The following is a 22414-nucleotide window of genomic DNA, read 5'->3' as shown; positions in this document are numbered from 1 at the left end:
TTATGAGAACCTACAGAAAATTCAACCGAATGGCACAACCCAACACTTTTAGGCTTGACATTAACAACAATATTTACCAAGAACTTATGTAAAAAATCGCTAAGAACAACAAAAACTCTTTTTGGATTTTATACAAAATTATTAAAAAAAAAAAAAACAAAAAACAAAAAAGAAGCATAAACTCTTTAAAACAAAAAAAACTTTAAAGGAACTCCCAAATATAAAACTTTTTGGCTAAAAAATAAACAAAAACATACAAAATATTTAGGCATACAAAAAAAAAAGAAAATTAAAAAAAAACACACAAAATCTAAATTATGGTAAAATTTCAATGTAAAATTTAAAAATATAAACTTAATTTCGGCTAAAACAAAAATTAAAAAAAAAAAACTAATGTTTCGACTTAAACCCATAGGCAGGCGTTTTATTTAGATAGGTTTTTGTAAATATTTTTGGCAAAATTTTTAATTTCCCCCATACAAAAAAAAAAAACAAAACCTCCACAGGAAAGTTATATGATATGAAAATACGAAATTAATTTTTAAAACCCCCAAACCTAACCCCTCTCCTAAAAATGAAAAATACAATACCAGAGCGTTTAATAACAACAACATACGCCATTTATATATACTATATGAAGAAGAAAAAAAATATATACAAAGAAATTATTTAAGCATACACAAAAACAAAATTGTAAAATATTTTATGATATATGATACTATACGAGAGTAAAAAACCAAGTATACTATTGCTACACATTAAAAAGAAAACAAAAAAGTTTAGTAAGGTTTTTATTTTTTACAAAAAACAAAAACAAATACTGGCCAGAGTGGTGGTGTTCTTTTTTAATTTTTGGCTATTTAAGAGAACCCTAAATTATTAAAAAAAAAATAAAACAAATAAAGGTTGAAAATCTATTGAAATAAAAACAAAACCATAGTGAAATTTTAAAAAGAATTCAAAAGAAAACTTGAATGCTATACAACATCAAAGGACACAAAAAAAACAACCCCCCAAGAATTTTTGGCTTTAGGATTTTATAAACTTTCCAAAAGAGGGCCTTTGAAAAACAGTCTCTGTCCATTAAAGGCTTTCTCCGGAAGGTTTATAACAAAATTTTTATTGAAAGTAAACAAAAATAATAATTAAATAAATAAATAATAGTTAAAATCTTAAAATAATTTAAATGTTTAGGCTCTAAACCTTAGTAAACATAAACAAAAAACTAACCTAAATTGGTTAAAAATCAACAGCAACAACAACAACACACTTTTGGCAAACAAAAAACATGTGTAAGAAAATTTCGAAAACAACAAAAAAAAAAGATTGAAGAAAAAACCAGAAGAAAAAATAAATACTTAAAGAAACTTACAAACAAACAAATATATATATACGTATAACACAAAAAGAAAAATTATAAATTTAGGCATTAAATGTAAAATTTAAAAACCAAAAAAGAAAATCGAAAAAACTTCTACCCCTTCAAAAAACAAAACCACAACAAAAATTATGGTGAAATTTCAACAACAATACAAAAAAAGAAAAGAAAACAAAAGCATACAATTTCTTCAATGTGTTTACAACCTTACTTTTTTAAGGCTTAACAAATAATTTCTTTGTAAAATGTTTAATAAAACAAAACCAAACCAAATTCAAAACAACACAACAAATATTCCACAAAATGTCCCCATTTTGGTTTCAAATGCAAGAAAAAGGCCCCAAAACCCCCAAAGGCGTAATGTTACTATGCCCAAAAATATTTTCGCCCAAAACGAAAAATGCCTCAATACCTCAAATCGGCCAGAAAGCCCAAAAACTAACGAAACGAAAAATAAAATCGAGTGAACGATTTTTGCAGTAAGAAATCGTTATGCACGAATTGTTTACTTTAAAGCAGTGTTGGGCAACTACACACATACTATTTCTCGTTGTTGTGTACGTGAACAACAACATAAGTGCATGCCCTGCAAACATTTTTGATTGCCAAACAATCGTACGCGAATCTTGTAGATGAAGGTAATGATCGCCGTCAAAATAAGTGGAGGCCACCGTAGCGCAGAGGTTAGCATGTCCGCCTATGACGCTGAACGCCTGCGTTCGAATCCTGGCGAGACCATCAGAAACAATGTTCAGCGGTGGTTTTCCCTTCCTTATGCTGGCAACATTTCTGAGGTACTATGCCATGTAAAACTTCTCTTCAAAGAGGTGTCGCACTGCGGCACGCCGTTCGAACTCGACTATAAAAAGGAGGCCCCTTATCATTGAGTTTAAAACTTGAATCGGACTGCACTCATTGATATGTGAAAAGTTTGCCCCTGTTCCTTAGTGGAATATTCATGGACAAAATTTGCAAAAAATTTTGGAAATAAGTCTGCAATTTTCGAACTGATAGAGATATCTGAAATTGTACAAGGTTATAGCTAAGGTTTTAAACAGTTTATATGGAAAATTTCAGGACCCTAGAATTTCCAGGGGCCCATTAGTGGGCCTTCAAATTTCAGCCCTAAAAAATTTCGTTTGGGCTGTCAAAAGCGCATTGGCGGTCCGATTTTCAACATTTTTTTTTGGAAAGTGATTAAAAAGCCCTATAAAAAACAGGCCAAAATGTGCGGAATATCTTTTATAGTTTCCAAGAAATTTGACAAACAATTTTTTTTTTGAAATTTTCCCTGGTATGGTCTCTTATTTTGCTGCTTGTAAAAGCATTTCCGAACCGATTTAAAATTTTTTAACTGATTTGGAAAGCTAATAAAATGAACTATTTTTCCTCGCGATATATGCTAAGGTCCGATTCTTCAGTCAGTTATGGGAGTTACAAATCAAAAAATGTGAAAAGTAAATTTTTTTTATTTTTTTTTCTACCCTCCTCCATAGGGTGGGGGTATACTAATTTCGTCATTGTGTTTGTAACACCTCGAAATATGCGTCCGAGACCACATAAAGTATATATATTGTTGATCCTTATGTCATTTTGAGTCGATCTAGCGATGTCCGTGCGTCTGTCTGTCGAAAGCACGCTAACTTTCGAAGGAGTAAAGCTAGTCTCTTGAAATTTTGCACAAATACTTCTTATTAGTGTAGGTCGGTTGGGATTGTAAATGGGCTATATCGGTTCATGTTTTTATATAGCTGCCATATAAACCGATCGTGGGTCTTGACTTCTTGATTTGGCTGAAATATTGCATGAGGTGTTTTGTTACGACTTCTAATAACTATGTCAAATATGGTTCAAATCGATCTATATCCTGATATACAATACAATAGCTGCCATTTAAACCGATCTGGGATCTGAACTTCTTGAGCCTCCAGAGGTCGTAATTATTATCCGATTTGGCTGAAATTTTGTTCAACGGCTTCTCCCATGACCTTCAACATACGTTTCAAATATGGTCCGAATCGGTATATAGCCTGATACAGCTCCCACATGAACCGATCTCTCTATGTTACTTCTTGAGCCCCTAAAGGGCGTAATTCTTACTCGAATTGGCTGAAATTTTACACAATGCCTTCTACTACTACTAAGGTCTCTAACATTCAATTCAATATTAAATCAATTCTTTTCATTCATCCCTTGTTTGCTTAATATAGATATAGGAAAAAGAAGTCGACAAATGGGATCTATGGTGGAGGGTATATAAGGCCGGGCCGCTTTTACTTGTTTGTTTTACTCGTCATATTCTTCATACTAAATACCAAACGTCATATATAACAAATGAGAATACTTTTTGGTGTTGTGGAAGTTGTCTACTCAAAACAAGACATCGAATAACATAATTCAATACAAGTGCGGTTAGGCACCAGTCATGAAAAAAAATGGCGAAAACTTAACTCAGGCGATTTAAAAACAAATCTTCTGGAAGATTATAACACAATGGGTTGCGTAATAATCGTCGCGAAGGGTTGGTAAAACTTTCGCACACGCAATGGATTGCCCAATGATAACCTAGAAGAGTGTTTCACAAGTCATACGGACGATTATAACGCAATAGGTTGTAAGAGAATCATTGCAAAGAGTTGCATAAACATCCGCACATGCAATGGATTGTCCAATGATATGGTAGAAGAGTGTTTCGCGACTCATACGGAAGAACAATTGAGTAAAAATCTTCCAGAAGATTGTTTAAAGCATCGCGGGGACGAACGTTCTTTCAAAAATTTGAAAAATGTTTGTAGGATGGAAACAGTGTACGCATGTATTAGCGTACCCAACACAACTTTAAAGTCGCATTTGGAGAATGGATTCTTGCAAAATTCATTCATAAAAATTTCGTTTTTGGGCCTTTTTACATTTCTACATTCATATAATGCCCAAGAGCCTATGATATTGCCCAAGTTTGTGTAACAAAATTAACATAGACCGTATTTGACACTAAAGATATGGGCGAAAATGTTTTGGACGAAATTTTTTTGGGCGAAATAACACTACACCCTACCTATTATACCCTACCCATTATAATTTTACCAAACAAAAAAATCCTAACCACCAAATCATTTCAAATTAAACACATGCATACATACAAAAAACACCATGTGAACTCCCCCTTTCAAAATAAAATATATTAAGTCAAAAAAAAGTATATGTATTTTTATTTCTGTTTTCTTGCTCTTTGTTCATCTAAAAATTAAACTCCACTCCCAGAAAAACACACTTTATGATCATTTAATTTTATGTTAAATTGTCTTTGTAAATGTTCTTTTTTTAAGTAATTTTTTGTTTATATTATTTTTAATTATTAATTGTTTATGTCTATATGAATATATGTTTATATGTTGTAAAAATTAGTTTTTAATTAAATTTACTCTATCTACTACATATATACACAAGGACTACAGAAAACTTTATTTGCTTTTACTATTATTATTATTATGTATTTTTTTTAATTTTAAGTAATAAAACAATTTTGTTAAAACTCTAAAATAAAATAAAAACAAAGCTAAATATAAACAACATGAATATACGTACAAAAGAAATAAAAAATTCAAAAATTATAGTAATTAAACAAAAACACTAAAATCTATGCAAAAACAAGATTAAATAAAATTTAAAACATTTTTGTTAAATTAAAGTGTAAACATGATAACAACCCATCATGATGTACTTTGTTAAAAAAAGAATGAAAAAAAAACCCCAACCTCTATTATTTTTTGTTTATTTTTTAATAAATTTTCATAGAAAAAAAAATTCACCAACAAGAGCCTTGTCTAATTTTTTTCGCTAGGATCCATATACATAACGATTTTCGCAAACAATAGAATAATTGGCGACATGTATTGATTGATAAGCATGAAAGTCAAATATTTGATGGAACCATCTAATAGCCGGTGGGATGTTCAAATTGAAAATTTGGAAAAATTAACGAACTGATATTATTTGGAGTGTCATATTCATACCTGCTTTTCGTTTTTGTATCCACAACCTAAGTTTGGGGGTATATTCATTTTGTCTTAGTGTTTGCGACCCTATAAAGTATATATACTAGCTGACCAGTGTTCTACGCTGCAAGCTTAAGTTTGCGGTCCCCTTTTGATTCAAATTTGAATATAACTTACATATATTCATATGTAACTCTCAAATTCCTTTCATTAGAATCCAATATTGTTTCTTTTGGTATACATGTCCATTTGGGGCATGATTTTGGGGTGGGGCGTCCCGCCTGGGAATAGATCCCAAGATTATATAAATGATTCCTATTCTACTTTCAATTACCTTTCGTATTAGTCCCATATTGTTCCACACGGTGTACATATTCATTTGGGGCATAATTTTGGGGTGGGGCGAACCCACATGTTTATATAAGCTTCGTATTCTACTGTCAAATACCTTTGGTTTATATCCCATACTGTCCCGATTGGCTTACATGTCCGTTCCACGTGGTTTTTGAAGTGGGCAGAAACCGGATCCCAAATTTTTATATAACTTTTGTATTCTACTTTCATTTACCTTTCTTTTGGTACCCATTTCGCCCCAATTGGTAAACATGTCAGTTTTGGCGGTTTTTGAGGGTGGGACGGTCCCCTGACACTTGGAGTCAAATTGTTATAAGTTTGTACTCTACTCTTAAATACCTTTCATTTGATACCCATATTGTCCCAATCGGTACACTCAACGAAATTTTTATTCAAAGCAGCAAAAACGTTTGCTTTAACAACAGTTTTTGTTTGCTGAAAAAGGAAAAACATACATTACATCTGTTTCAGCAAACATAATGCTGCTATTTTAGGAAACAAAATTCGCTGTTTTAAGTACAAAAATCTACTGAACTATAAAAAAATATGCTGAAAAGCCAATAGAAAGGCCAATACTTTTTTTGGACTACCTACGTATTGTCCCTTCTTACTCTCCGTTTCTCCGAGGAAACCCATTTGTTTAATTTTTCTGATATTTCGGCTTTAAACACAACAACAACAATCCATCTTTCATGTTAAGTAAAGTAGAACAATAACAGTGCAAAGATATTTTAAACAGGGAAATGCCGCATACGTTCTATATACCTTTATACAACACGTGACGAACACGTGTTGTGTATTATTTTCAATAACGATGACCCTTCTTGCTTTGTAATAAAACGCAGCGCACATGAGCCTGAGCTCAACATTTTTATACAACCAGTGTGTACAATAAACAACAACAACAAAAGGATAACATTAGTGTGTTCTGAAAACGAAGAATTACTGCTGTAATAGTAACAAAATTAAAAACCAACAGTCAGCAGACAGTGTTTGCTATTTTCAGCTGACTTTTTTCTATGAGTGTAAACGTTTTCGCTTGGGTGGATTTTAGGATTGGGTGGCTCGGTTATTTGGCCCCTAATTTTGTGTTTTTGCGTTACCTTAACGGGGCATACAAAAATGAAATCTAAATATTACCCGATTTGGCTTAACTTTGGAACTATAATTTCGGTCTGTAGCTTAATATAGTCCCCATTTAGACCGACCTCCTGATTTACGGTCTTAGATCCATAAAAGCCGTATTTAACATAAAATTCAACACAGTGAGCTGTAGTTTACATCAAACCATTTTTGGGTGTAGCCCCCATATAGACCGATCTCCCGATTAAAGCTTTTCATCCATAAATAACGAATCTATTACACATCCTTTTTGAATAAGATGCAGATTGGATCATATTTGAATATAGCTGGTATACGTATACATGGATCTCCCGTTTAGATCTCATTTATTACCCGATTTGGCTAAATTTGGATCAGTGAATTGGGCCGAGTTTAGTCCATTTCAGATCATTTTTCGATATAGCTGCAAAAGGTTCCGAATCGTGAATATACCCAAACTGGTGGGTATCGAAAGTTTGCCCCGGCCGAAGTAAATACCTTTTTACTTATTAAAATAAGTGGTTCGCCATAAGTGGGCTTCACAGAATTTGTGATTTCCAAGCTAAACCAATAAAAAATCTCCCGTGGTATTTCAAGGTTCTGTATAATGGGCATCTTCTTCAATTTTTCACACCAAATTTCAAGATCTGCATAGAAGAAATGTATAGAAGTTTTGATCTTCCCTTTCTTTCTCACAAAATCTGAAGTTTCTTCTTCATATAACAGCACGTGTGGTGTTAATATCTCATGGATTGTGATTTTAGTCTATCAAGTTGCTTGTAAGCCCAGAGAACTGCAAGCGGTATTGTTGTTGTTGTGTAGCAGTGTGTTGTACACTGGGGCGGCAGCTCTTACCGATGAAATACTTCATCGGTACCTTCTACCGGCTCCCATGGGATTGAGCGGTGGTGTTATTCTGATTTGCGGTACACTAATAAAAAATGACGTGTTAGTATCTATAGCCACCGCAATTGATGCGGTGTACTCGTACATATATTTTCATGCTTCGAGTACCATCGATTTTAACATCGTATATGTCCATGGCGGTGTTATGAGTAAATGTAAGACGAGAATAGAAACGCCGCATCAACACAACACATTGAATGGAATCCTAATTGTGGCATTGCTTTTGCAACGATGAGAAATCCTATTTATTTTGACAAATATATATATTACGATTGGTAATATTTACCAATCTACCCTCTACCATAGGATGGGGTTGTACTAGTTTAGTCATTCCTTTTGTAGCACATTGATCTGCAACCCAAAAAAGTATATAAAGGGGAATATTTTAAGATTTTTTACATTGCTCACAAAAAGTAGTCTAAAGGCGTTAAATCGCACAATCTAGGCGGCCAATTGAGCGGTCCCGAATGTGAAATAAAATGTTTACCGAATTCGGCTCTCAATAAATCCATTGTTACGCGTGCTGTGTGGCATGTAGTCTTGTTGAAACCACATGTTATGCAAGTCAACCTCTTGCATTTTGAGCAAAAAAAAGTTTGATATCATCTCACGGTAGCACTCACCATTCACTGTTACGTTAGGATTCGTATCATCTTTGAAGAAGTACGGTCCAATGATGCCACCAGCCCATAAACCGCACCAACCTGACTTTTTCTGCTTGCATTGGAAGCTCTTGCTATGCTTCTGGCTGATCTTCACTCCAAAATCGACAATTCTGCTTATTTCGCTGAACACGATGAAGCTATGAATTTTCTTAACAAAGCACGCATTTTGATAATAAATTTCAATAATTTGCAGGCGTTGTTCGTTTGTAAGACGATTCATGGTTAAATTATAGATCAAACTGAAGATGTTTGACAGTGAAACAAAACACGAAACGTGCGTTTGCTGTCCAAAAAATCACCCTCTATTTGATATCACTGAATAACTTTCTTTCTTAAAAAAATTGGTTCAGATTTAGATATAGCTCCCAAATATATGTTCGTTCGATTTAGACTAACAATGCAATAACATCGTCATTGCAAACCGATTCTCACGAAATTTTGCACGCGGGATTCTCTTATGACTCTCTACATTAATGATGAATTTGTTAGAAATCGGTCCATATTTAGATATATCTCCAATAAAAAGTATCGCGCAATTTTCACTTCTCGCCCCGTTGTCGGCGCATTTAACAACTGATCTTATCAAAATTTTGCATAAGGGTTTCCTTTCCAAATCCCGAAATACCCATGGATTTTGGTACAAATCGGCTCGGTTTGGGATATAGCTCTCATATATAAGAGTGTCCGATTTCGACCAATATTGCAATAATGCGGCCATTTGTTAAATGATTTGTCTGAAATTTCGCAAACCGATTTCTAAAATAAATTTCTTGTCAAATATATACCGATCTCCCGATTGTACTCTTTGAACCCTAGGTGTCCTATAGACCAAGTATAGTTCGATTTGGCTGAAATATTTCTCCTGAATCCGAATCCGACTCTATTGCTCCCATACAAACTGATCTTACGACGTTATTTTTTATAACAAACAACAAGTAAACGCATTATGTTCGGCCGTGCTGAACTATGGATACCCACCCCAATGGATTTATTTATTATCCTATTTTGTTAAAAATCACTATATCTATACAAAATGTCCCCGTATATGCCGATTTTGATAATATTCAGTTCAGGTGCCGAGAAGCCGTATACAAATCACAGTTTCAAATTTCAGGGAAATCAGGTTATTAATGAGGACCTTATGGCTATGATCACAGATCGATCCATTTGCCAGCTATATGCAAATAAGGACCGTACGCGGTTCGGATGCCGCATGATTCAGTGCAACTCCATGTTCCAAATTTATAGCAAAATATGGTCTGATCTGGAATACATTTGGTTCGACCAAATGGGAAATTTAGTTGAACTCACTGTTCTAAATTTCCGCGAAATAGGGAAATGTGGCTGTTTATGAGATGAAGACCCCAAAATCGACATATCGGGCTATATGGCAACTATATATAAATGTAGCCCGATCTGGAACATGTTCAATTCAGACAACGAGAGGCTTAGACAAAATGGGGCTTTTATCCTAACATGTACCGACCTGGACCATATTCGGTTTGGATGTCGACGATCATAATAAAACTCACTGTTCCAAATTTAATCGAAACCGGGTAATAAATGGTTTTAGGACCTTTAATTGGTATATTGGTCTAAAAGCCAAATATATCTTAAAACAGTCCAACCTCGTCCATATTCGTTCCGTATGTCGACAGGTCAAATAAAACTCACTGTTCTAAATTTCAATAAAATCGGGTGTTAAGCGCGCCTGTTATGGGTCTATGTGACAGCTATTTCTAGTTATGGCCCGACATGTACCATGTTCCGTTCAGTTATCTGGAAACCTAGTGCAATTCGCGGTCTTAAATTTCAACGAAATCAGATAATCGGAAAGCGGCTTTTTTAAGCTTAAGACCCTAAACCGGGAGATCGGTCTAAATGGCAGCTATATCTTAACATAGTTCGATTTTGCTCATTCAAGATCTTAACCTGAGAATAGACAAAATACGAATCCTTGCCGAACTTCAGCTCAAAATCTAAAATTTTGAATGCCGTAGCGTGATTACAGCAGATGGACGGACAGACACATGGACATTGTTAAATCGTCTTAGAATTTTACGATTATTAAAACATAGGGGAGTGGTATTGAAAACAATTAAGGATTTTGTAAGTAGCACGGTATTCTTAAATTAAAATTTTCCTTTTAGAGATTACTATATAGTTTTTAGAGCGCACAACAAGCCGATTACTGGCTTATGTGTATGTCCATAGTGGCATGGGGCTGATTAATATCTGCACCCTCTTTTCAACCTAACCTAACCTACGATGATCCAGAATATACATATATACTTTGTAGGGTCAGAAATGAATATTCCAATCTGTTGCAAACAAAATGAATAAATGAATATACCCCGTAATCGTATGGTGGCGAGTAAAAAATCCATGGAGTTTGTTGCTTGATCCTTCTTAGTTTCTGCCTAGAAAGAGAAACCGTGCCAAGAATTTGATAAATGCAATCAATGGTGGATGGTATACAAGATTCGGCCCGACCCAACTTTTCTCGTTTTGACTTTAAGACGATACAATTTAAAATTGGTTGAAATCGGTTCTCTTATATGTTTTCGAAGACGGTTTTACGAAAATTATTTTTTTCCAATTCGAAAATAAGTTTGTTAAACAAAAAAGTGTATTTAGAAGGTTTTTATTTTATCGGAGCGGATTTTGAGATTGGAAACCGCTCCGCGGGTTCTAAAAATGACGCTCCCACTCCGGCAAAATTACACTACACTCAACTTCGCTCAGTTCCGTATAACTCATCCCGATTCTGCTTATAACGCATCCCGATTCCATAAAACTTTCTTAGAATTGAAATCAACATACAAAACCGATTAAGAAAAAAATTCCATTGAATTCCAAGAAAGTCTTAATAGTCGTTTCCTAACCTAACCTACATACCTACATGTAGTTATACAGTTTCTTCTACTTTCTATGAAAAGCGTTAAAAATTAGACATGGCTCATCTTACTTAACCAAACACCACAAATCTCATTCACACCATAAATAATAGTCTGTTGTAAAATAAAATAAATGCATTGCATACAGAACAATTACGCTAAATTTCAAGAAGCCTACGGCAAAAAAAGCCCGAATCTAATTTAACTGCTCTTGGCTCGAAAAAGTATATAAATTGGAAACCAAACAATGTATGGTTACTGAAAATCGATATTTTTACCTTGCTTCTAATCTTCTATTCCAACTTATTAATACATATATATATTATTCAACATGTTACATCTTCAATGTAATCTTCTAAGTATTCATAAGTAACAACTCTTCTAAAATCAGTATGTAGTTCCAAAAAAGATCTAAAATACTTTTTCTTATAAAATTGATAATTCCTTAACATTTGACGATTAAAAATTCAACTGTGAATGAAAAAATAAATAACAAATTTATATTTTCAATCATTTTCCTTACCAAACCTGTTAAGGATCACTTTACTTTCCGCTCATTTTTAAAATTTTAAATTTTCAGTTAACAACTTTACCATGAACTTGAGCAGTTAATGTAAAATCAAATCTCACACCAATGAATATTAATGTAAAAATTAAATTATATTAATAAAAAAAAACCCAACAAATCTCAGGTATGCCATAGAGTAAAGTTAAAAAATCTATAATAATAAAAAACCAACCATAAGAATAAGGAAACAAAAACACACACATACACATAGACATTTTTAAGTACCAAAATTCTTCATATTCAAATAAAATAACCCAAATGTTACAACATATGTTTTCGTTGATTATTATTTTATTATTATACCCAATTATTTATTTTTATTTTATATTCATTTGAACCCTTTTGCTTGTTTCTGATTTCAGTTAGTTATTTAAAATAACTATAAAATTTCCTAATAATTTTTAGTATGTACTATTATCCATTGAAAACAAAAATAAAATAATACAAATAAATTTTTGCAAAAGAAAACAAAAAACAATAGTTAAAAGAAATATATATTTCACAATTTTCACTTCTCGCCCCGTTGTCGGCGCATTTAACAACTGATCTTATCAAAATTTTGCATAAGGGTTTCCTTTCCAAATCCCGAAATACCCATGGATTTTGGTACAAATCGGCTCGGTTTGGGATATAGCTCTCATATATAAGAGTGTCCGATTTCGACCAATATTGCAATAATGCGGCCATTTGTTAAATGATTTGTCTGAAATTTCGCAAACCGATTTCTAAAATAAATTTCTTGTCAAATATATACCGATCTCCCGATTGTACTCTTTGAACCCTAGGTGTCCTATAGACCAAGTATAGTTCGATTTGGCTGAAATATTTCTCCTGAATCCGAATCCGACTCTATTGCTCCCATACAAACTGATCTTACGACGTTATTTTTTATAACAAACAACAAGTAAACGCATTATGTTCGGCCGTGCTGAACTATGGATACCCACCCCAATGGATTTATTTATTATCCTATTTTGTTAAAAATCACTATATCTATACAAAATGTCCCCGTATATGCCGATTTTGATAATATTCAGTTCAGGTGCCGAGAAGCCGTATACAAATCACAGTTTCAAATTTCAGGGAAATCAGGTTATTAATGAGGACCTTATGGCTATGATCACAGATCGATCCATTTGCCAGCTATATGCAAATAAGGACCGTACGCGGTTCGGATGCCGCATGATTCAGTGCAACTCCATGTTCCAAATTTATAGCAAAATATGGTCTGATCTGGAATACATTTGGTTCGACCAAATGGGAAATTTAGTTGAACTCACTGTTCTAAATTTCCGCGAAATAGGGAAATGTGGCTGTTTATGAGATGAAGACCCCAAAATCGACATATCGGGCTATATGGCAACTATATATAAATGTAGCCCGATCTGGAACATGTTCAATTCAGACAACGAGAGGCTTAGACAAAATGGGGCTTTTATCCTAACATGTACCGACCTGGACCATATTCGGTTTGGATGTCGACGATCATAATAAAACTCACTGTTCCAAATTTAATCGAAACCGGGTAATAAATGGTTTTAGGACCTTTAATTGGTATATTGGTCTAAAAGCCAAATATATCTTAAAACAGTCCAACCTCGTCCATATTCGTTCCGTATGTCGACAGGTCAAATAAAACTCACTGTTCTAAATTTCAATAAAATCGGGTGTTAAGCGCGCCTGTTATGGGTCTATGTGACAGCTATTTCTAGTTATGGCCCGACATGTACCATGTTCCGTTCAGTTATCTGGAAACCTAGTGCAATTCGCGGTCTTAAATTTCAACGAAATCAGATAATCGGAAAGCGGCTTTTTTAAGCTTAAGACCCTAAACCGGGAGATCGGTCTAAATGGCAGCTATATCTTAACATAGTTCGATTTTGCTCATTCAAGATCTTAACCTGAGAATAGACAAAATACGAATCCTTGCCGAACTTCAGCTCAAAATCTAAAATTTTGAATGCCGTAGCGTGATTACAGCAGATGGACGGACAGACACATGGACATTGTTAAATCGTCTTAGAATTTTACGATTATTAAAACATAGGGGAGTGGTATTGAAAACAATTAAGGATTTTGTAAGTAGCACGGTATTCTTAAATTAAAATTTTCCTTTTAGAGATTACTATATAGTTTTTAGAGCGCACAACAAGCCGATTACTGGCTTATGTGTATGTCCATAGTGGCATGGGGCTGATTAATATCTGCACCCTCTTTTCAACCTAACCTAACCTACGATGATCCAGAATATACATATATACTTTGTAGGGTCAGAAATGAATATTCCAATCTGTTGCAAACAAAATGAATAAATGAATATACCCCGTAATCGTATGGTGGCGAGTAAAAAATCCATGGAGTTTGTTGCTTGATCCTTCTTAGTTTCTGCCTAGAAAGAGAAACCGTGCCAAGAATTTGATAAATGCAATCAATGGTGGATGGTATACAAGATTCGGCCCGACCCAACTTTTCTCGTTTTGACTTTAAGACGATACAATTTAAAATTGGTTGAAATCGGTTCTCTTATATGTTTTCGAAGACGGTTTTACGAAAATTATTTTTTTCCAATTCGAAAATAAGTTTGTTAAACAAAAAAGTGTATTTAGAAGGTTTTTATTTTATCGGAGCGGATTTTGAGATTGGAAACCGCTCCGCGGGTTCTAAAAATGACGCTCCCACTCCGGCAAAATTACACTACACTCAACTTCGCTCAGTTCCGTATAACTCATCCCGATTCTGCTTATAACGCATCCCGATTCCATAAAACTTTCTTAGAATTGAAATCAACATACAAAACCGATTAAGAAAAAAATTCCATTGAATTCCAAGAAAGTCTTAATAGTCGTTTCCTAACCTAACCTACATACCTACATGTAGTTATACAGTTTCTTCTACTTTCTATGAAAAGCGTTAAAAATTAGACATGGCTCATCTTACTTAACCAAACACCACAAATCTCATTCACACCATAAATAATAGTCTGTTGTAAAATAAAATAAATGCATTGCATACAGAACAATTACGCTAAATTTCAAGAAGCCTACGGCAAAAAAAGCCCGAATCTAATTTAACTGCTCTTGGCTCGAAAAAGTATATAAATTGGAAACCAAACAATGTATGGTTACTGAAAATCGATATTTTTACCTTGCTTCTAATCTTCTATTCCAACTTATTAATACATATATATATTATTCAACATGTTACATCTTCAATGTAATCTTCTAAGTATTCATAAGTAACAACTCTTCTAAAATCAGTATGTAGTTCCAAAAAAGATCTAAAATACTTTTTCTTATAAAATTGATAATTCCTTAACATTTGACGATTAAAAATTCAACTGTGAATGAAAAAATAAATAACAAATTTATATTTTCAATCATTTTCCTTACCAAACCTGTTAAGGATCACTTTACTTTCCGCTCATTTTTAAAATTTTAAATTTTCAGTTAACAACTTTACCATGAACTTGAGCAGTTAATGTAAAATCAAATCTCACACCAATGAATATTAATGTAAAAATTAAATTATATTAATAAAAAAAAACCCAACAAATCTCAGGTATGCCATAGAGTAAAGTTAAAAAATCTATAATAATAAAAAACCAACCATAAGAATAAGGAAACAAAAACACACACATACACATAGACATTTTTAAGTACCAAAATTCTTCATATTCAAATAAAATAACCCAAATGTTACAACATATGTTTTCGTTGATTATTATTTTATTATTATACCCAATTATTTATTTTTATTTTATATTCATTTGAACCCTTTTGCTTGTTTCTGATTTCAGTTAGTTATTTAAAATAACTATAAAATTTCCTAATAATTTTTAGTATGTACTATTATCCATTGAAAACAAAAATAAAATAATACAAATAAATTTTTGCAAAAGAAAACAAAAAACAATAGTTAAAAGAAATATATATTATATACAAATATAAATGGAATGACTTTTTCTGATCGATCACATTATTGACTGTACGTTTTATACAACGGTTTTAATTTCATAATCGTATACATTTTTGTTTAGTTCAAATATGTATGTAATTAAATTAATCTAAAATGAATGAAAATAAAACAAAATTATATTTACCCAAAAATATAACCAATTGGCATTTAATTTATTTATTTTTCAAAATTCAATTCAATTTATTGAATGATTTTTCCAAATTCATCTCCCTTCCTTAAAAATAGGAATTACAAAATTTAACAAATCTTCTAACAGAACTAACCATAAAAATAAATTACAGAATATTATGTAATTGCTTATGGTAAAATTGGAACTAATATATATACTTAACGAATTCCGTCTCAATTAAATGATACCAAATGATGTCCAAAACGAAATTCATTGGTAAAAAACTTCGAAACTTTTAGAGATATGAATAAATAATTGAGTAATGCGATATTCAAAGAACATGGATTAAATATTCTTTCTAAGGATATGGCTGCTTATTCTGGTGTTTCACAGGGCAGCCACTTACTACAATACATATTTTTGGAGTATTCACAACTCCCACTTTGTGACCATCTCTCTTTCGTTGCCCATGTCGCTAGAGACAACCTCACGGATTCCAGTTTTTCTAGAATGTGTAAGGTAATTCGTAATCTCACAAGCTCGTCTGCTCTATAATTCCCTGGGATATATCTTTGGCCGGCACCCAGACCAGATAAATATTGAACTATTCAACCATCTCGTTGAGAGATCTGCGACAGTCGAAGGCTGTTTTTGAATTTAATGGCTGTATGAGAAGATATTCGTGCCAATCATCGCTATGACATTATATCATGCCACTCCCACACTTTCCAATTGAAAGGATATACGCTTGATACACACTTCAGTGGTCGGGTAACCTTCTCGAAATGAACAGTCATAGTTGTACAGAGTACACCCCAAAGCCCATCTGGTCGTCTAGTTTGAAACCATCCGTATAGAAGTCTATGTAATCCGTGTAAAAGTCTATGTAATCTGTGTAGAAGACTATGTAACTTCTATCGTAGTTCAAGTATACTGTACTACTATTCCTGATCTGCAGGTGCCTGCATGGGTGCACTTTTGGTGTCACATGCAGGCACCTGCCGAGTTGGCTCAGTGCAGGGCTCCAGGTTAATACAATGCGTCTACCAACGCCCCAACATATTTGGACGTGTTCTCCCCCTTGGTTAGGAGCTTATCACTATCTTAAACTTCTTTCTTATCTATCGGTCACAACACTTGGTTGCAATGCAACTCCATACATCGAGCTTGCCCTCTACCCGTGATTTGGGTCCAAACCATAGTCACTACGTTATCGCCCCCTGGGGCCCACTATAGTCAGGCTGGGATCGAAATCCAGCCTAATAGGACTTTGGTACTTTTTATCAAAAAGCGGTCCAGGTAATGTACAATAAACATTGCATGAAACATCGGGCATTGTATCAAGGATAACACAGTGTTCGTTGCCGCCACATGAGAGAAAGCCCCCTTAGTGATCGCAGTGTTCGCAGCAATTTGTCTAGCCACAATGTCCGAAGGCATTACATGTTGACCTCATTGAGGCTGTGATGCACTAACAAGTCATCATTTAGATCCGGCTGAGTATTGAACAGTAGGTGGACTTTGGATCGCTACAACACCATGAAGCATTATAGACCTGACAACTGCAGTATACACCCAGCGCATAACACGCGGTTTTAACTCTCAACTTTTGCCAATGGCCCTATTGCAGGTGTATGTATATGGATTTCAATTTCCCGTCTCTCACAACACCCAGGCATTTTGCGCTTTCAGTAGATGAAACATTCTCTTCTCCCAAGTAAACAAATGTCACTGTGCGTTACTTGTATTATTTACGCCTAGACCACTTTCGGTAGCCCACTTTGCTGTTGCACGTAGAGCTTCCTGAAGTATATCTCTTAGAGTTCTAGGAAACTTTCCTCTAACCGCAATTGCCACGTCGTGAGCATATGAGACCTCTTTTTAATCTTTTTACTCCAGAGACAATAATATATTGTTAATTACTATATTCCAAAGTAGTACAGTACACCTCCTTAAAGCGTTCCTCTGCTAACCCATTTTCGTTGACCTATAGATCCTTAGCATGCCGCAATGCATCTTTGAGTTAGTAAGTTACTAAAAAACCTTCTTACTGCAGTGTTGATGCCTAGAAACACCAGCTTCTTTGTAATTGACGTCGTCTACAGATTATTGAAACCACCTTCAATGTTAAGAAATACTACCATTGTATATTCCTTGACAGCGAGAGGCATATATAGGCAGCTAGGTCGTGAAGGGATCTTTCAGTAGACTTGCCCTTGCTATATGGAAGCTGTTGCCGTGACGGGCAAACTTCAGGAAAAAGGATGAGTCTTCAGCATAAAGGATGAGAGACTAAAAAATGACAGACGAAAATCTTTTACCTTCGTGTGGTAAGGTTTTCCTGCTTTCGACATGCTGATACAAGCAGAGTATACCTACGTTATTTTCGCCTCGGACACAATTTCTTAACAACGTCCGACGAATGCATTTCAGTGGCAACCTCTTCACGCGCCACGTTTTTCATATTGGAGAGTATCCGGAGGAAATATGTGTCTACGAGTAGTTCCATTATTTCCTCGGTAAACATTGTCCATACATCCTCTGACTTCTGAATGTATCCTGTAATAGGTTTCGAGGATATAATCTTCCTTAGCCTAGAGGCCGCAGATATATCCTCCCAAAGCTGCAGAATTCCACCCAAGATTTCTTTTCAGACATTTACAGCTCGCCTTTGTATTTTCTTACTCAGCCTTATAATCGTTCCAGCCGTGGGGAGCCCTTGTGGTTTTCGCTCTGTTGATGAGTCTTCTCCAATCCTTCTTTAGACCAATCAGTTATGTGGTCCATCATGGCGGTCGCTAAATGATTAAAATTAGGAAAAGATACACGTGATGTTGGTAGTAGGTTGCAAATTGCAAAATTCTCCCATGAACATTCCACTAAGGAACAGGTGCAAACTTCTCACATATTAATGAGTGCAGTCCGAATGGCGTGCCGCAGTGGGACACTTCTTTGGGGAGAAATTTGGAGGGGAAAACCACCGGTAAAAAATTTTTTCTGATGGTCTTGCCAGGATTCGAACCTAGGCGTTCAGCGTCATAGGCGAACATGCTAACCTCTGCGCTACGGTAGCTCCGCTGGTAGTAGGTTAGGTTACCAAAATGTCGTCTTGATATCCGCTGAAACCCTTGTATGGCCCATAGTATTGCCTCAATCTTCTTTCCCCTTCAGCAGCAGCTTATACACAGAAATCCATCTCTTCTACTTTAAAACGGTCCATCAACGGACTTCTCATACATTTTGAGGCTAGCATAAAATCCTTGGGTCTACCCGGATTCTTGCAACCGCAGTGGAGCATGGAAAGAAAGACTTCAATGTCGACGACACAATAAGTAGGCCAAGTAGTCTAAAAAACGTACTTTCTGCCTTATCCTTAATGTACACATCGATGGACTGGATTCCCAACACCTCAAAGCCTAGTGCGGCGGTGCTCATGGCACTGGGAATGAATCTTAGGGCCATTCGGTTAACCCTGTCCATATCTATCACATGCGTCACGTACTCTGTCACCAGACATGGCAGCCATGCGTAAGCGCCAGCCACATCACCGCTGAGTGCAACCAATGCATTAATGTAGGTTTCATAACCAACATATTACCCACGAGCACCGAATGGAGTAAAAGGTCGCAAATGTCTTTAAATCTAAGATTCCCTATTAAGATACCAATTGAACTCACTATTCAGAACACACAAAGGAATTTGGCAGTTTCTGACACTTCTGTGCCACCCCTACAGAGAGGAAATTCTAAACTGGAAAATTCTTCTCCTCCATGTAAACAATACTAACTCCGACTTCCTAGGGTCCTCAGCTCAGGAGCCCGTACATCCGAGAGCCCTAGGTTAGGTTAGGTTGGACATACACATAAGCCAGTTTAAAGTTAGGAATTCCGTGCTACTTACAAAATCCTTAATTGTTTTCCATGCCACTCGCCTAAGTTGGTTCATGGCTGGTATTGTGTCCCCTCGTAAGTACCGGTGTCTTTTAGCCGCGAAAGCCGGGCAATGGCATAGGAAATGCTCAAACGTCTCATTATCTTCCCCACATGCCCTACAAATGCCGCACCTATTTTGCATAAGTAATCTCAAAGCTATACTGACCTCCTTCTTACCTCCTTTCAGTAATACCCATAGACATGCAGATTAAGAATGAGGCCGCCACTGCGGCTATGAGACTTAAGGCGATGGGAGAGTGGAAAGAGAATAGGAGCAGGTCACACCATCGCCGTTAATCGTGGTAACGATAGGCCGCCTGGAAGGAGTGGAAGGGGTTTCCGATGGGATACCTGAGAGACACTTGAGGTCAAGGGCGGTGCACAGCTGCCAGCGGTACAGTCTTGGATTGACGGAACTCTGTTATTGCCATCTAGAAATTCATGTTACACAGATGGGTCATAGCTAGCGGACAGAGTAGGCCTACACTGTAAACCCACGAACTGAGATCTGTTTTCAACTGCCTGACCATAATACGGTCCTGCAGGCGGAGATCAGGGTGATGACGGAAAGCGTCAGGTGATGTGATGTTAACGCTAGGATGTCAAGTATTAACATCTTTATGGATAGTAAACTGACCATCAGGGCAATAGCAACAAGGACAGTATAGTCACGAACGGTCTTGAAGTCTAAAAAAGAGATTCAGGCCTTCTCTGAGGATGGCACGGTTGGTTGGCATGGTTGTCGGGTCATAGGGGAGTAAGGGGGAATGAAAGAGCATACGAATTGGAATGAAGGCCAGAGAATTGGGTCGACGCAGTCCGAGTGAGGTGAGGAACACTGTATGTAACACTGTGGAGCAGCGACAGTATGTAGGGCATTTGAGGAAGACGATGAGACGTTGCACAGTGGGATAGAATCGAATGAAAGATGATCTCGATAACACTTCATATCGGAATATATTGAGATATAGCCGCCTTATAGACCGATCTACCGGTTAAGGCTCTGAAGACCATAAGCCCATTTTTATCCGATTTCGTTGAAATATGAAATAGAGAGTTGTTTTAAGCCTCCCCAATCAGACGCAAATATGGTTCAGATCGGACTATATTTAGATACTCGTATAGACCGATATGCCGAATAAGGGTCTGTAGCCCATTAAAGCTTTTTTTATTACCCGATTTCGCTGAAATTGGAAATAGTGAGTTGTTTTAAGCCTCCTGATATCCAACCCAAAAATAATTCAGATCGGACGATATTTAGATATAGCTGCCATATAGACCGGTCTGCCGACATAGTGTAAAAATCCCGTAAAAGGCACATTTATTACCCGATTTTGCTGGAACTTAACACAGTTACTTATATTAAGCCTCCCGTTATCCTACCAGACTTGAGTCAGATAAGACTATATTTAGATAAAGCTGCCATATAGACCTATCTTCCAATTTAAAGTCTATCTTCCAAAACAAAAAGCGGATTTATTGTCTGATTTCGCTGAAACTGTGTCTTGTATAGGAGTTCTCGGGACCTGAATCAAATATGATCCAGACCAACACTTATATAGATATAACTATGGATATGGTAGTTGAGTTGTAATAAAATAGGATGATTTATATATCCATGGTGGTAGGTATTCAAAGTCACCCGATTTCGGAGAAATTTTAAATAGTGAGTTGTTTTAAGGCTCTTTACATCCGACCCGTATATGGTTTAGATCAGACGATATTTAGATATAGCTGCCATATAGAACGATCTGCCGACATAGTGTCAAAATCCCATAAAAGATGCATTTATTATCTGATTTCGCTGAATTTTGACACAGTTACGTGTATTATGTCATCCGACTAGAATATGATCCAGATCAGCCCATATTTAGTTGTATATATAGACCGATCTTCCAATTTAAAGCCTTGATCAAATAAAAAGCGGAACTATTGCCGGATTTCGCCGAAACTGTGAGTTGTATAAGAGGTTTCGGGACCTGAATCGGCTTTGATCTAGATCAACCCTTATTTAGATATAACTTTGGATATGGTAGTGGAGTTGTAAGTTGGATATGGTAGTGGAGTTGTAAGTTTTTACTTGTTTTTATACCCTCCACCATAGGATGGGGGGTATACTAATTTCGTCATTCTGTTTGTAACTACTCGAAATATTCGTCAGAGACCCCATAAAGTATATATATTCTTGATCGTCGTGACATTTTATGTCGATCTAGAAATGTCCGTCCGTCTGTCCGTCCGTCTGTCCGTCCGTCCGTCTGTCTGTCGAAAGCACGCTAACTTCCGAAGAAGTAAAGCCAGCCGCTTGAAATTTTGCACAAATACTTCTAATCAGTGTAGGTCGGTTGGTATTGTAAATGGGCCATATCGGTCCATGTTTTGATAAAGCTGCCATATAAACCGATCTTGGGTCTTGACTTCTTGAGCCTCTAGAGTGCGCAATTCATATCCGATTGGAATGAAATTTTGCACGATATGTTTTGTTATGATATCCAACAACTGTGCCAAGTATGGTTCATATCGGTTCATAACCT

The sequence above is a fragment of the Stomoxys calcitrans genome, chromosome 3 (genome assembly GCF_963082655.1).
Source record: "Stomoxys calcitrans chromosome 3, idStoCalc2.1, whole genome shotgun sequence".
NCBI lineage: Eukaryota > Metazoa > Arthropoda > Insecta > Diptera > Muscidae > Stomoxys > Stomoxys calcitrans.
Note: the sequence above shows the minus strand (reverse complement) of the source record.